This window comes from Panthera uncia (genome assembly GCF_023721935.1).
Source record: "Panthera uncia isolate 11264 chromosome A1 unlocalized genomic scaffold, Puncia_PCG_1.0 HiC_scaffold_16, whole genome shotgun sequence".
NCBI classification, from domain to species: domain Eukaryota; kingdom Metazoa; phylum Chordata; class Mammalia; order Carnivora; family Felidae; genus Panthera; species Panthera uncia.
Window position 1 is genome coordinate 29,373,589 of NW_026057576.1, and position 11,907 is coordinate 29,385,495.

At 38.9% G+C, this 11,907-nt stretch overlaps 1 pseudogene; it reads right to left on the reverse strand.

Annotated features, from left to right (window-relative positions):
- Positions 1–3,974: 3,974 nt before the first annotated feature.
- LOC125934181 (elongation factor 1-alpha 1-like) lies at positions 3,975–5,634 on the reverse strand (annotated as a pseudogene).
- Positions 5,635–11,907: the final 6,273 nt, after the last annotated feature.

Genomic DNA, 11,907 nt, shown 5'->3' on the forward strand with positions numbered 1-11,907 from the left:
TCAACCATCTAGCTATCTGGTCATTTCTTCTTAGGTCAGTTCTATGTCCATAGTTGTGTTGAAATGAGGAAGTTAATGGTAGCTCTGCATGGTAATTTGAAATGCAAAAGCAGATTCTCTTTTACTTTATGGGGAGAAATCTAGCATGCATGCCCCTGAAAGCAGCTTAGATAACATGCTTTCCAAAAACTAAGGAAGGAATTTGTTCTCTCTTATGTTCTAAGCTACATTTACCTCTGAAGAAGTCAGTATTACTCATTGCACATCTTCACTTCCACCACTATCGTTATGAAGACAGAACCTCAACTTTCTCTGGGAGGGTGAATCATTGTCATTGGCGATTGTATATCCTGTGAGTTGTTGGTAATAGAAGTCGGTTATTTACTATCCAGCTGACCACACTCATAATTCACAATTTAGCCATTGTTAGAGCAGCTTGTGCAAATTAGTTTTCAAGTTTTGTGGGATTTCTTCACAGGTTAGATTCTAAGCATGCAACACTTTCTCTTATACGTTTAGCAGATCTTTAATAATTTGTTATTCGAAGCTGATCATTCATTCTAGGCAGCTACCTAATCTATCCACAAGCTAACATTATATTGCTAATTAAAAGGAACAAAACAAAATCAATACATGTGTTTTCCTGGAAAAGAGAAATGTATGTAGTCATTGTGGCCATGAAATATGGATGTGTCCATTTTTTAAAAAGTGGGCTATAAAAAAACACATCCTAGGTACTGTTCAAATTTCTTCTGACTTCCCTGACTCCTGGACACTCAACCTCTTGCTCCTTCTCAGCAGCTACCCTGACCTCCTAACCTTCTCTGGGTCTACACAGTTTCTCTGCCTGAGGCCAACCAGACTTGTGTCTTTGGCTCCTTGAAATACTAACAAATTTAAATAAAATACCACACCACAGGATTTAAGATCTGACTTTTCAAGCAGTTTCAGAAGAACCAAATAATGCAACCAGAAAGTTCAGGGGCATTAAATCCCCAAGCAGCTAACTATGACCAAAGGGAAACATGAGATACGAGTGAGGAGAGTAGATCAATTTGCTTCCTTTCTCCCTCTAATAGATTTGAGCCAAGGTAAGTTTTCTCCATTTGGCCTTTCAGGAGATGTTCCATATGCCTGAGCAAAATCACCTATGAAACAGTCCTCTGGGTCTTTAAGCAGCTCTTTGCAAAGCAATGGAGAACACTGTAGGACATCACCATGCATGTCTTCTCATAATATTCTCATTCACTTGATTCTTTCCTCATTATTAATGAAGATTAGACCTTCCATATGAAGTATTGTTACTTCATGCTTCCCCGAGTCTCTGTTCTAGGAGATTCAGGTTACGACATAGATTATTCCAGTCAGTTGAATGCAACTAAAGTTGAAGAGAAACAATCCCTCTTTTAAGACTTAGCTACTTTCATTCTAGATGTTATTCGTTGAAACGGTGTTTGTAGGACATCTATATAAGGCCATTGATGTAGGTTTGAGGAGGTAAGCTGTCTTCATCGAGGGTATATTCTGGTGTGAAAAGATTCTCAGTAAATGAGTTATGTAAGGACAGCATATCAATCTTATATGTCATAGATAGTTGTAAGTGTTATGGTGAACAGTACTTAAGGGAGGTGGATAGAAAGTGGATTAGTGGATGGTGTACAATTTATAACAAGATAGTTGAGAAGGCCACATTTAGAAAGTGTCATTTATGGAAGGGTGCAAAGATAATGAGGAATCTAAGTGTATTTCTGGGGAAGAACATACAAAAAAATGGGAATAGCATATATAAAAAGTCCTAAAATTGAATGGTGTCTTGTGTGTTCAAGAAATAGCCAGGAGGCCAATATGGCTGGCACAGTATGAAAGATTAGAAAATAGCAGTAAATGAGGTTATTGAGGTATTACAGGGCTAAATCCTCACACTTTTTAAGAAATGTTTATTTATTTTGAGAGAGAAAAGTAGCATGAGTTGAGGGAGAGAGAGAATCCCAAGAAGGCTCTGCACTGTGAGCATGGTGCCTGATGTGGGGCTCAATCCTACGAACCATGAGATCATGACCTGAGCTGGTATCAAGTCAGATGCTTAACCGACTGAGCCACCCAGGCACAACCCCCTTTATAAATTTGTGTTTAATATAACCCATCACACTTTTGAAAGTGAAAGGAGATAAGCCTAATGATTATATCTAAGCACTGCCCTAGCAAACTGGAATGAATGGTTACCCTATTTCCAGGCTATTGTAAGAATTTTAGACATTTGTTAAATAAAAAGCGATTGAAGAATTTTGAGCAAAAGAGTGGCATGTTCGAGTTTATGTTTTGATAATATGATACTGACCTTTGAAGGAGAGAAAAGGGTAAAAACAAAATACAACGGAGGAAAGCAGTTAAGACCCTTTGGCAATCATATGTGTGCCTGGAGGTCTGGAATGACCACATAAATCTGAAAGTTGTGTTAATCAGTATAGACCAAGCTATATGCTATGATAGCAAGGAAACCCTCATATCTTACTGGCTTAAAGCAGAGCTCAGCAAACAATGGTCCATAGGCCAAACTTAGCCACCACCCTTTTTGGTAAGTGTGATTTTATTGGGACCACAGCCACACCTATTTACAGTTTGTGTATGGCCGCTTTCTCTCTGTAATGGTAGAATCAATACCCGCAACAGAGATGGTATGGCTGTAAGCTTAAAATATTTATCATCTGTCATTTTGCACACAAAAAAATTTGCTGACCCTGTGCTTAAAGAAAAAAAAAGCATTATTTCTTGTTCAAGGTCTGTTATCCAAACACTCTTCTTGGAGCAGCTCATTTCCAAGCACTGGATTCGGACATTAAAGTCAGTTCCATCCCAGAACTCCACTCTTCCAATATGAGGCCGTCACTGTCACCAGGTATTACCACCATCATGAGCGGGAAGATGTCAGACCAACTCTTAGATGCTTTGCCTAGAAGAGATAGACATTCCTGTTGATGATGGCCAACCCAATAGACTCACGTAACTGTGAGGGGTCTGGGCAATTTGAGGGAGAACATAAATGATTGGTTGACAGTAAAAATTTTTGCCTAACAGTCATAAGTCCAGAAATGAGCCTAGATTAGCTCACTGAAGGAGAGAGCTTTGGTAGACGACAGAAAATGTTCAGGAACTATGCTGGGCCATTCCTGAAACAACAGCAAGAACTCCAAAGATTAGGAGCTAGAAAAGGAGAATGTGGTGGAGCAAATGTGTAAAGCCAGTTCCTTGCAAATGTCTTGCATGGCAAGTGAAGGAAATGTATCAAGAAGGAAGGAATTATATATGCCAAATGCTGATGAGCCATGGAAGAGGAGGACAGAGATTGGATGACGGATTTGGAGAGCCCATCGACTACCTTGACAATAGTCATTTCAGTTAATTGGAGTGATTTTGAAAGTCTGATTGGAGAGAATTTAAAATAGATTGAGAAGCAAGGAATCAGAGACTGGAAAAATACACAAGTATTTTGAGGAATTCTGCTATAAAGAAAATGAATAAAATGGTGTGGTAGATAAAGAAGTAATGGAGTTAAAAGGGTGGGTTTTTCCCCTTTTTTTAATGAGATTAAAAATTTAATGCATTAATGGAATTTTTTTTTCATTAAACTTTTGTTTTAATGGGTCTCAAAATTCTGTGACAGATTTTTGGTCAAAGTTGTTTCCATTAAAAAGTACTGATTTTAGGGGCGCCTGGGTGGCTCAGTTGGTTAAACATCCGACTTCGGCTCAGGTCATGATCTCCTGGTTCATGGGTTCAAACCCCGTGTTGGGCTCTGTGCTGACAGCTCAGAGCCTGGAGTCTGCTATGGATTCTGTGTCTTCCTCTCCCCTGCTTGTGCTTGCTCTCTCTCTTCTCTCAAAGGTAAATAAACATTAAAAAAAATTAAAAAGCACTGAGTTTAAAAACTAATAACTTAAAACTGCCACACACACAAAAAAACAAATGGTCCAAAAAACATTCTCCTTTCCTTCTGAAGGTTTTACGATGCATTGTTACCATTAACTAGTCTTTTACTATTAAACTTAAATGGCCAATTGACACAAACAGTTCTGAGACCGTTCTTCCGCCACTGATTAAGACTGGAGTGGCAGGTATTGGGGCAGTTAAGTAGCCTTCTGAGCTTTCTGGGCAGATTTGTTGACCTTGCCAGGTCCAGCTGCCTTCTTGTCCACTGCTTTGATGACACCCACAGCAACCGTCTGTCTCATGTCACGAACAGCAAGATGTTCCAGAGGAGGGTAGTCAGAGAAGCTCTCAACACACATGGGCTTGCCAGGAACCGTATCAACGATGGCAGCATCAGCAGATTTCAAGAATTTGGGACCATCTTCCAGCTTTTTTCCAGAATGACGGTCAATCTCCTTCAGCTCAGCGAACTTGCCGGCAGTGTGAACTGTGTGACGGTCCAGCACAGGTGTATCCGGCACTGATTTGGCCTGGATGGTTCAGGATAATCACCTGAGCTGTGATTATCCTGAACCAGCTGCTTCCATTGGTGGGTCATTTTTGCTATCAGCAGCCACATTGCCACGACGAACATCTTTGACAGATACGTTCTTGACATTGAAGACCACGTTGGCCCCAAGTAGAGCCTCACTCAAAGCTTCATGGTGCATTTCAACAGACTTTACTTCAGCTGTAACACTGGAGCAAAAGTGGCCACCACGCCTGGCTTAAGAACACCAGTCTCCACTCGACCCACAGGGACAGTACCAATACCACCAATTTTGTAGACGTCCTGGAGAGGCAGACGCAAGGGCTTGTCAGTTGGATGAGTAGGTGGCGGAATGCAATCAAACGGTGTGGTTCCACCGCCATTGCCATCTTTACAGGTGTCTTTTCATCCCTTGAACCAATGCATGTGAGCACTTGGCTCCAGCGTGTTGTCGCCATTCCAACCAGAAATGGGCACAAATGCTACAGTGTCGGGGTTGTAGCCAATTTTCTTAATGTAGGTGCCGACTTCCTTAACGATTTCCTCATATCTCTTCTGGCTGTAGAGGGGCTCAGTGGAATCCGTTTTGTTAACACCGACAATAAGCTGTTTTACACCCAGTGTGTAAACCAGAAGGGCTCATGGGTCATGCTCACGGGTCAGCCCTTTCTTGGACAACCTGCTTCAAATTCGCCAACACCAGCAGCAACGATCAGGACAGCAGTCAGCCTGAGATGTGCCTGTAATCATATTTTTGACAAAGTCTCTGTGTCCTGGGGCATCAGTGATGGTCACATAGTACTCGCTGGTCTCGAATTTCCACAGGGAGATATCAGTGGTGATACCACGTTCACATTCAGCTTTCAGTTTATCCAAGACCCAGGCATACTTGAAGGAGCCCTGTCCCATCTCAGCAGCCTCCTTCTTAAATTTTTCGATAGTTCTTTTGTCGATCCCACCACATTTAGAGATCAGATGACCAGTAGTGGTAGACTTGTCCGCATCTACATGTCCAATGATGACGATGTTGATAGGAGTCTCTTCCTTTCCCATTTTGGTTTAGGATTAGCAGTGGTGTTCATAACACCTGTGTTCTGGGGGCAAACCCATTGTGGAAAAGCTGGAATTTTGTTGATCGAGAAAAATCTTGATGCAAATATGAGAGAGTGCAGTTGTGATGTCCCTGAGTGCCAGAAGTGGAGGATTATGGGAGACAAGTACAGGGGCTGCCCTTAGTAGGGGCTTGACTAACACTCTAAAAGGAAATGAATTAACACTAGGAATGTCTAATCTCTGTTACAAAACAAAAAACAAAAAAAACCTCAAAATACTCTTACTTCTCAACTCAACATTCAGAGATTAATATTCTCTCTCTCTCTGTCTCTCTCTTTTTCCTTAAAAATTTTTTTTTAATCTTTACTTATTTTTGAGAAAGATACAGCATGTGAGCAGGGGGAGAACAGAGAGATAGGGAGACACAGAATCCGAAGCAGGATCCAGGCTCCGAGCTGTCAGCACAGAGCCTGACGTGGGGCTCGAACTCAGAAACTGTGAGATCATGACCTGAGCCGAAGTCGGACGCTCAACGGACTGAGCCACCCAGGCGCCCCATCTCTTTTTCCTTTTGAGAAAAGTTAATTCCAGCATATTCCCTTGTTCTGAAACATTTTGGGAAAAAGCATCTCCAATTAGGTCAACGGATTTCTGACTTTTAAACAAGAATGTTTTAACCCTGGTAACACTTTATAATTAGTAAAACACTGACTGGATTTCTTTTAATTACTATAATCCTACTTCCATCCCCCTGGTGCTAAGATGGCCAGATGTTCAGCTTATATTTTACAGTAATTTTGTAACTGAACCTCTAAAGAAGGTTTAAGTTATTTTTTTCTGTGGAAAGTAGCTCTTTTCATGGTGAGCTATAAAATTTCAAGTGGAAACTACGTATTCCCTCTCTGAATGCTATTTAATTTCTCCAGTAGCAATGCTTAGCTACTGTATTTATTTCAAACCATAACTTTTCCTTTTAGTCTAAATATCAAAAAGTAATTTTTCACAATAAGGAAAAAGTAAAATTAAAAGTCAGTGATAGTACAGGCCTGTAACTGTACCTAAATTTTTTACCGTGTGTGTATGTGTGTGTGTGTGTGCACGTGTTTTAATCGTGAATAAAACAAAGGGTAGAATTTAACAAGCCCTTTTAGTTAGTATGTTAATTTCTCATTTTAACAAGACTTTTTTTTTGAGAATACAATAGTTGACATGAATCCCATAAGTTTCATTACCTTTTTTCTTGCCCTTTTTTAAAAAACAGCTTGCACATCTCCAGCATTGCATAAAATACCCATTTGTAATTATGCTTAACCTTTCCAAAGCCTGTGAGTATAGTCTGCTCATTAATCTTTAACCTGACAAGCCTTGGGGGTTGTGAAATTAGTACCTCCATGTATTAGAGACACAGAGACCATAGACAAGGGGTACAAAAGGGGTAATTAAGAGGAGGTAAGAAAAGAAATAGAACAAAACTAGAGGGATATGATTGTATTACGGTAGGTGTCAGTGAACAGCAGGGACCACGGAATGCAAATCATAGACAGAGTTCAGGAAATAAACCAAGCTATGCATTTATAGAACAAAACCAATTTAATCAGATCCTGTCCTGTACAATGAAAACAACTTGTACCAAATTGATCTAAAATAAAGGTTTATAAATATAATCATACAAAGTATGGACTTGGTGTGCTTTCGTAGAGCATTCCCCATATGCATTTTCCCATGCTATACTGAAGTGTAACAAAGGATGTATCTTAAGTAAAACTAACACTGTTGGCTGAAAAGTTACCCTTTTGTGATGAAAGAAGTGTCATATTTTTATCTATACAGATATTCATTAGTTTTGTACTGGGTGTTGATGAAAAGAGCTAGTATGAATAAGATTTCTTTGTATCCTATTTTTCTACATAGAAAATTTTGCCTAGGAATTTTTGTGTTAACTGTTGACGATTTGTCGCAATAAAGATGCATATACATTTATGCAAATATTTACACATATTATACTATTGCATCTGCATAATAATGCAAGATTTTGAAAACTTTTGTTTATTTTTAACAAATATTGTTCTTCAGAAAAGGGAGAGTCACATTATGATAGTTTTTATAAATAGTCACATACAAAGAGAAAGAAATGGGGAAATATCTTTGTCTTTATGTTAAACAAAAAAATAGTATAAGCCAACCATGTAGTCCCCTCCTCCTTGAATTTAGTGGTGTTTAGAATAACAGCTAAGTTGCTATAACAGACTATAAAGTTTAGTGAGTAAAATAAGTTAGAAATTGATTTCTCTCTTGTATCATGAATCCAAAGGGGAATTGAGAAGGGATGGCAGGACAGCTCTGTCAATGTCAACCAGCCACTACAGTGCTTGACATTTCTCACCTAGGGGTTAGGAAGGATATGCAGAGGGGTGCCTGGGTGGCTCAGTCAGTTGAGTGTCTGACTCTTGATTTTGAGCCAGGTCATGATCTCCTGCTTCGTGGTTTCGAGCCCTGCATCAGGCTCCATGCTGATGGTGCAGAGCCTGCTTGGGATTCTCTCTCTCTGTCCTTCTCTCTGCCCCTCCCATGCATGGTCTCTCTCTCTCTCAAAATATATAAACTTAAAAAATAAAGGAATACACAGATTCCTAGAAAAGCTTCTTTAAGGACATTATCTCGAGTTTCATTGCTTCTATTTATATCCCATTGGCCCCAGTTTAGGCACATGGTTAAATCAAACTATAACAGGAACTGAGAAATATTGTATGTAGGTATCCAACTAAAACCGGAAGATACTATATACCTAGATATTCTTAAGTTTCAACTCCTTAGGTTTGTATAGTGCTATGTATTAATAATTAGAATTTGGTAAAATTAGAGAAGTAAAGAAAATACAAGTTGTACACCTAAAAATAAACCTGGTTAAACATATGGATGTATTTCTGGTGTTCTTTATAAAATATATCTGTATATACTCATCTAGTCTGTGTGTGAGATAATTAAGTATTTAGACTGACTTTTTATGTTTTACCTTTTCATTGTCTGCAATTATCCCTTGGAGACTTTTCTTGCCTATTCTGTGTCCTTTCTTTTTTTTTTTTTTTTTTTTTTTTTTGATTTCTTCATCCAGTAGAATATAATTTTTGGGCTCTCATATATTCATTCATCAATTTGATAAATATTTAGTGAACGTCTAATATATAACAGACATTATTTTGAGAACTTGGGATATTGTAATAAATAAGACAGATAGAGATCCCTGCCCCTTAAACTCCTGTTCTTGCCATGGAAGACAGAGTGGAGTGGTAAATTTAACAAATAAGCAGTCTGTAGTCAGAAAGGCTACAAGTTCTGTGGTTTAAATCAGCCATTGGCTTGCCAGAAGAAAAGAGAGCCCAGAGTCTTGGCCAGGTGGTTGCTTGGCCAGGTGGTGAATTACTCTGGCCAAGAAGGACCACATCTCAGTTCCATCCAAAGGTCATTGACAAGAACTGTCATATGGTCCCTTCCAACCATAAGAGCATCAACCAGAAAGTATAGTTTTGTCAATTGCTTCATAGCAGGGAGAGAAGGAACTGTATGGTACCTTCCATGGAAGGTATATTGGATGCTAGAATTCAGGTATTATTGGGAGTTGGGCACAGACCTCATTGAGAGGGTGACATTTGAGAAAAATTAAAGGAAATATTGAACTTAGTCATGCAGATGTTTAGAAGAAGAATCCTTAAGGCCAGTACAAACACGTCAAGGCCAGGCTGCACCTGTCCCATTTGAGGACATTTAAGAACATTTATGTGTCCACTGTGTCAGGTGCAGATTGGGAGAAATTTGTGGAGATGGAGCCCGAGACGTACGGAGGCCAGAACATGTTGGGCACGATAGGCCACTGTAATGACTTTGCCTTTACTACAAATAAAATGAGGCATTATTGTGGGGTGTTGAAGAACCATGTGAAAAAAACTGCTGTTGAATTGAAAATAGAATTATAGGAGGGGTGCCTGGGTGGCTCAGTTGGTTAAACGTCTGACTCTAGGTTTCAGTTCAGGTCGTGATCTCGCAGTTGGTGGGTTTGAACTCTGCATCTGGCTCTGCAGTAACAGTGCAGAGCCTGCTTGTGATTCTCTCTCTCTCTCTGTCTTTCTCCCCTCTCATTAATTCTCTCTCTCTCTTTCTCTCTCTCTCCCTTTCTCTCTCTCTCTCTCAAAAATAAATAAATAAACTTAAAAGAAAAAGAATCATGGGAGAGCAAAAGTAAAGGCAGGGAACCAGTTTAGGGGCCAATTCCACTCACTCATGTGCTGAAGAGGAGACTGTTGTTTTTCAAGCTGCCTTTTCTTCTGGATACTCAGCCAGACCACATTCCTCAGTGTCCTTTGCAGTTAATACGGCTGTGGCTTGGGAGTGAAAGTAACGTATACCCATATTAGGTTTGGTCTATAACAAAATATACATAACTAACCACTTCGTTTCCCGCTGCCAGCTGAGTGGGGAAAATGCCAAGGGTAGGACCAGTAGATACAAGAAGCCTAGATTTCTCAGTGATTTCATGGAGTTGATAGTATCCCTTTCCTCAAACTTGCCGTCTAACATAATTAGAGTACGACATAAACCTTTCCTGAATGTAGCCACTGAGATTTGGGGTTGTTTCTTGTAGCAGGTAGGATGACATTACCTGATATGGAAATGGTACATTGGAGTAGAGTTCTGCTTAATACATGGCCCTGGGTTAGCAATTAGGAGACAGGTGACATGGAAAAGAGCCTAATATAAGAGACAGAGAATCTGATGGTTCATGTTACAGAGTTGTAAAAACACTTGGTAAAACTCTCCCATGAGTAACATGGAAGGTAAACCACCTATCTCCAAGCATATAGCTCTAGGAAGCAATTGGGGGAAACATTTTTTTTTAGGATATGTTGGCCATTATTGGTCGCTTTTTGCCAGTGTGTTACAAGAGATAAGGTGAGGCAAGAATTGGGTGGAGTCAGGCAGAGATGGGGTGATATAGGGGAGGTCAGATGTCAGGAGTAGGCAAAGCTATTGTTTATGGACTTAAAAGAGTGAGACAGATGTTTAAAAATGGTTTCAAGAGATGAACACCCACTAAGATTTCTCTGTCAAAAAAAGAGTTGATTTTGCAGCAAAGATCAGATTAATGATGTTTCCATCCCATCAATGCCAACCAATCCACATGATTACAGGTTCTTATACATTAAGTTGAGAAAGCAGAGGACATGATAGGAGAGGGGTGGTTTGAGAACAAAAAACTGCAGATTTGAGAACTATAGGAAAGAATGTTGGTTACCGATAAGAATGAAACTGATAGGAATCAAACAGATAAGAAGCCTGCTCATTGTTTTTAGGTACAATATTACTGAAGAAATGACAAGCCTAGACTAAAAATGTATTTAATATTAAAAAAAGGTAGACCTTGAAACTTGCACAAGAAGGAAATATTAAAATATGTATATTAATTTTCCATCTAAAAGGAAAATTAAGCTTAATCACTTTTTAATGTATTGATTAATAACTCTAGTGCTGTCAAAGGTCCTGAGGTCAGACCATTAGTCATCTGTCACCAACAGCACCTGAGCGATCCTTTGGGAAAAGGGGGAGTTTTGCAGTGTGGAGGGATGGACACTGGTACACCTGTCCATTTGCCTTCATTGTATTGCTTCATATTGCAATATACATGTGATCATTTGAGTGGATTTATAGTGATATTTAGTTTTGATAAATTCACCTTGCAAGATGAAAAAGTAGCTTTAAATATTCTTGCACAATTTTTTTTCAAATTGAAATAATGTTAATCATACAAGCATAAGGAACCAATAAGGGAATGGCCGATACTTTTTATTTTAGTATAAATTCTTTGCAAGTCACATTATAAAATAAATAAAATGATGATCTCATTAGAGCTGATATATGGCCAAAATTTTGAAAATTAAAATTATCAACAATGCTTTTGAAAATACAGACTTAGACACACCATTCACTATTCATTACATATAACCCTTATATGTGTATATTGCACCTTGAGACATTAGCTAAATATTAGTATATAAATGTTATTATGAATATATGTATATATGTGAGGGAAGGCAGATGGAAGGGAAAGACAAACAAAATTTGGAGATTACAGTTCTATATAGGATGTAGGATGTTAATTTTGTATTGTGTTAAAAAAAATTGACCACTTTAACCATTTTAATGTGCACAGTTAAAGTATTGTTAAGTATATTTACATTGTTGTGAAACAGATCACCAGAACTTTTTCATTGCAAATCTGAAACTCTGTACCTATTAAACAACTCCCTTTTTCTGCCTCTCGCCAGATCCTGTAATGACCATTCAGTCTACGTTCTGTTTCTGTGAATTCGACTACTTTAGATACTTCATTGTTAAGTTGTTTTGTG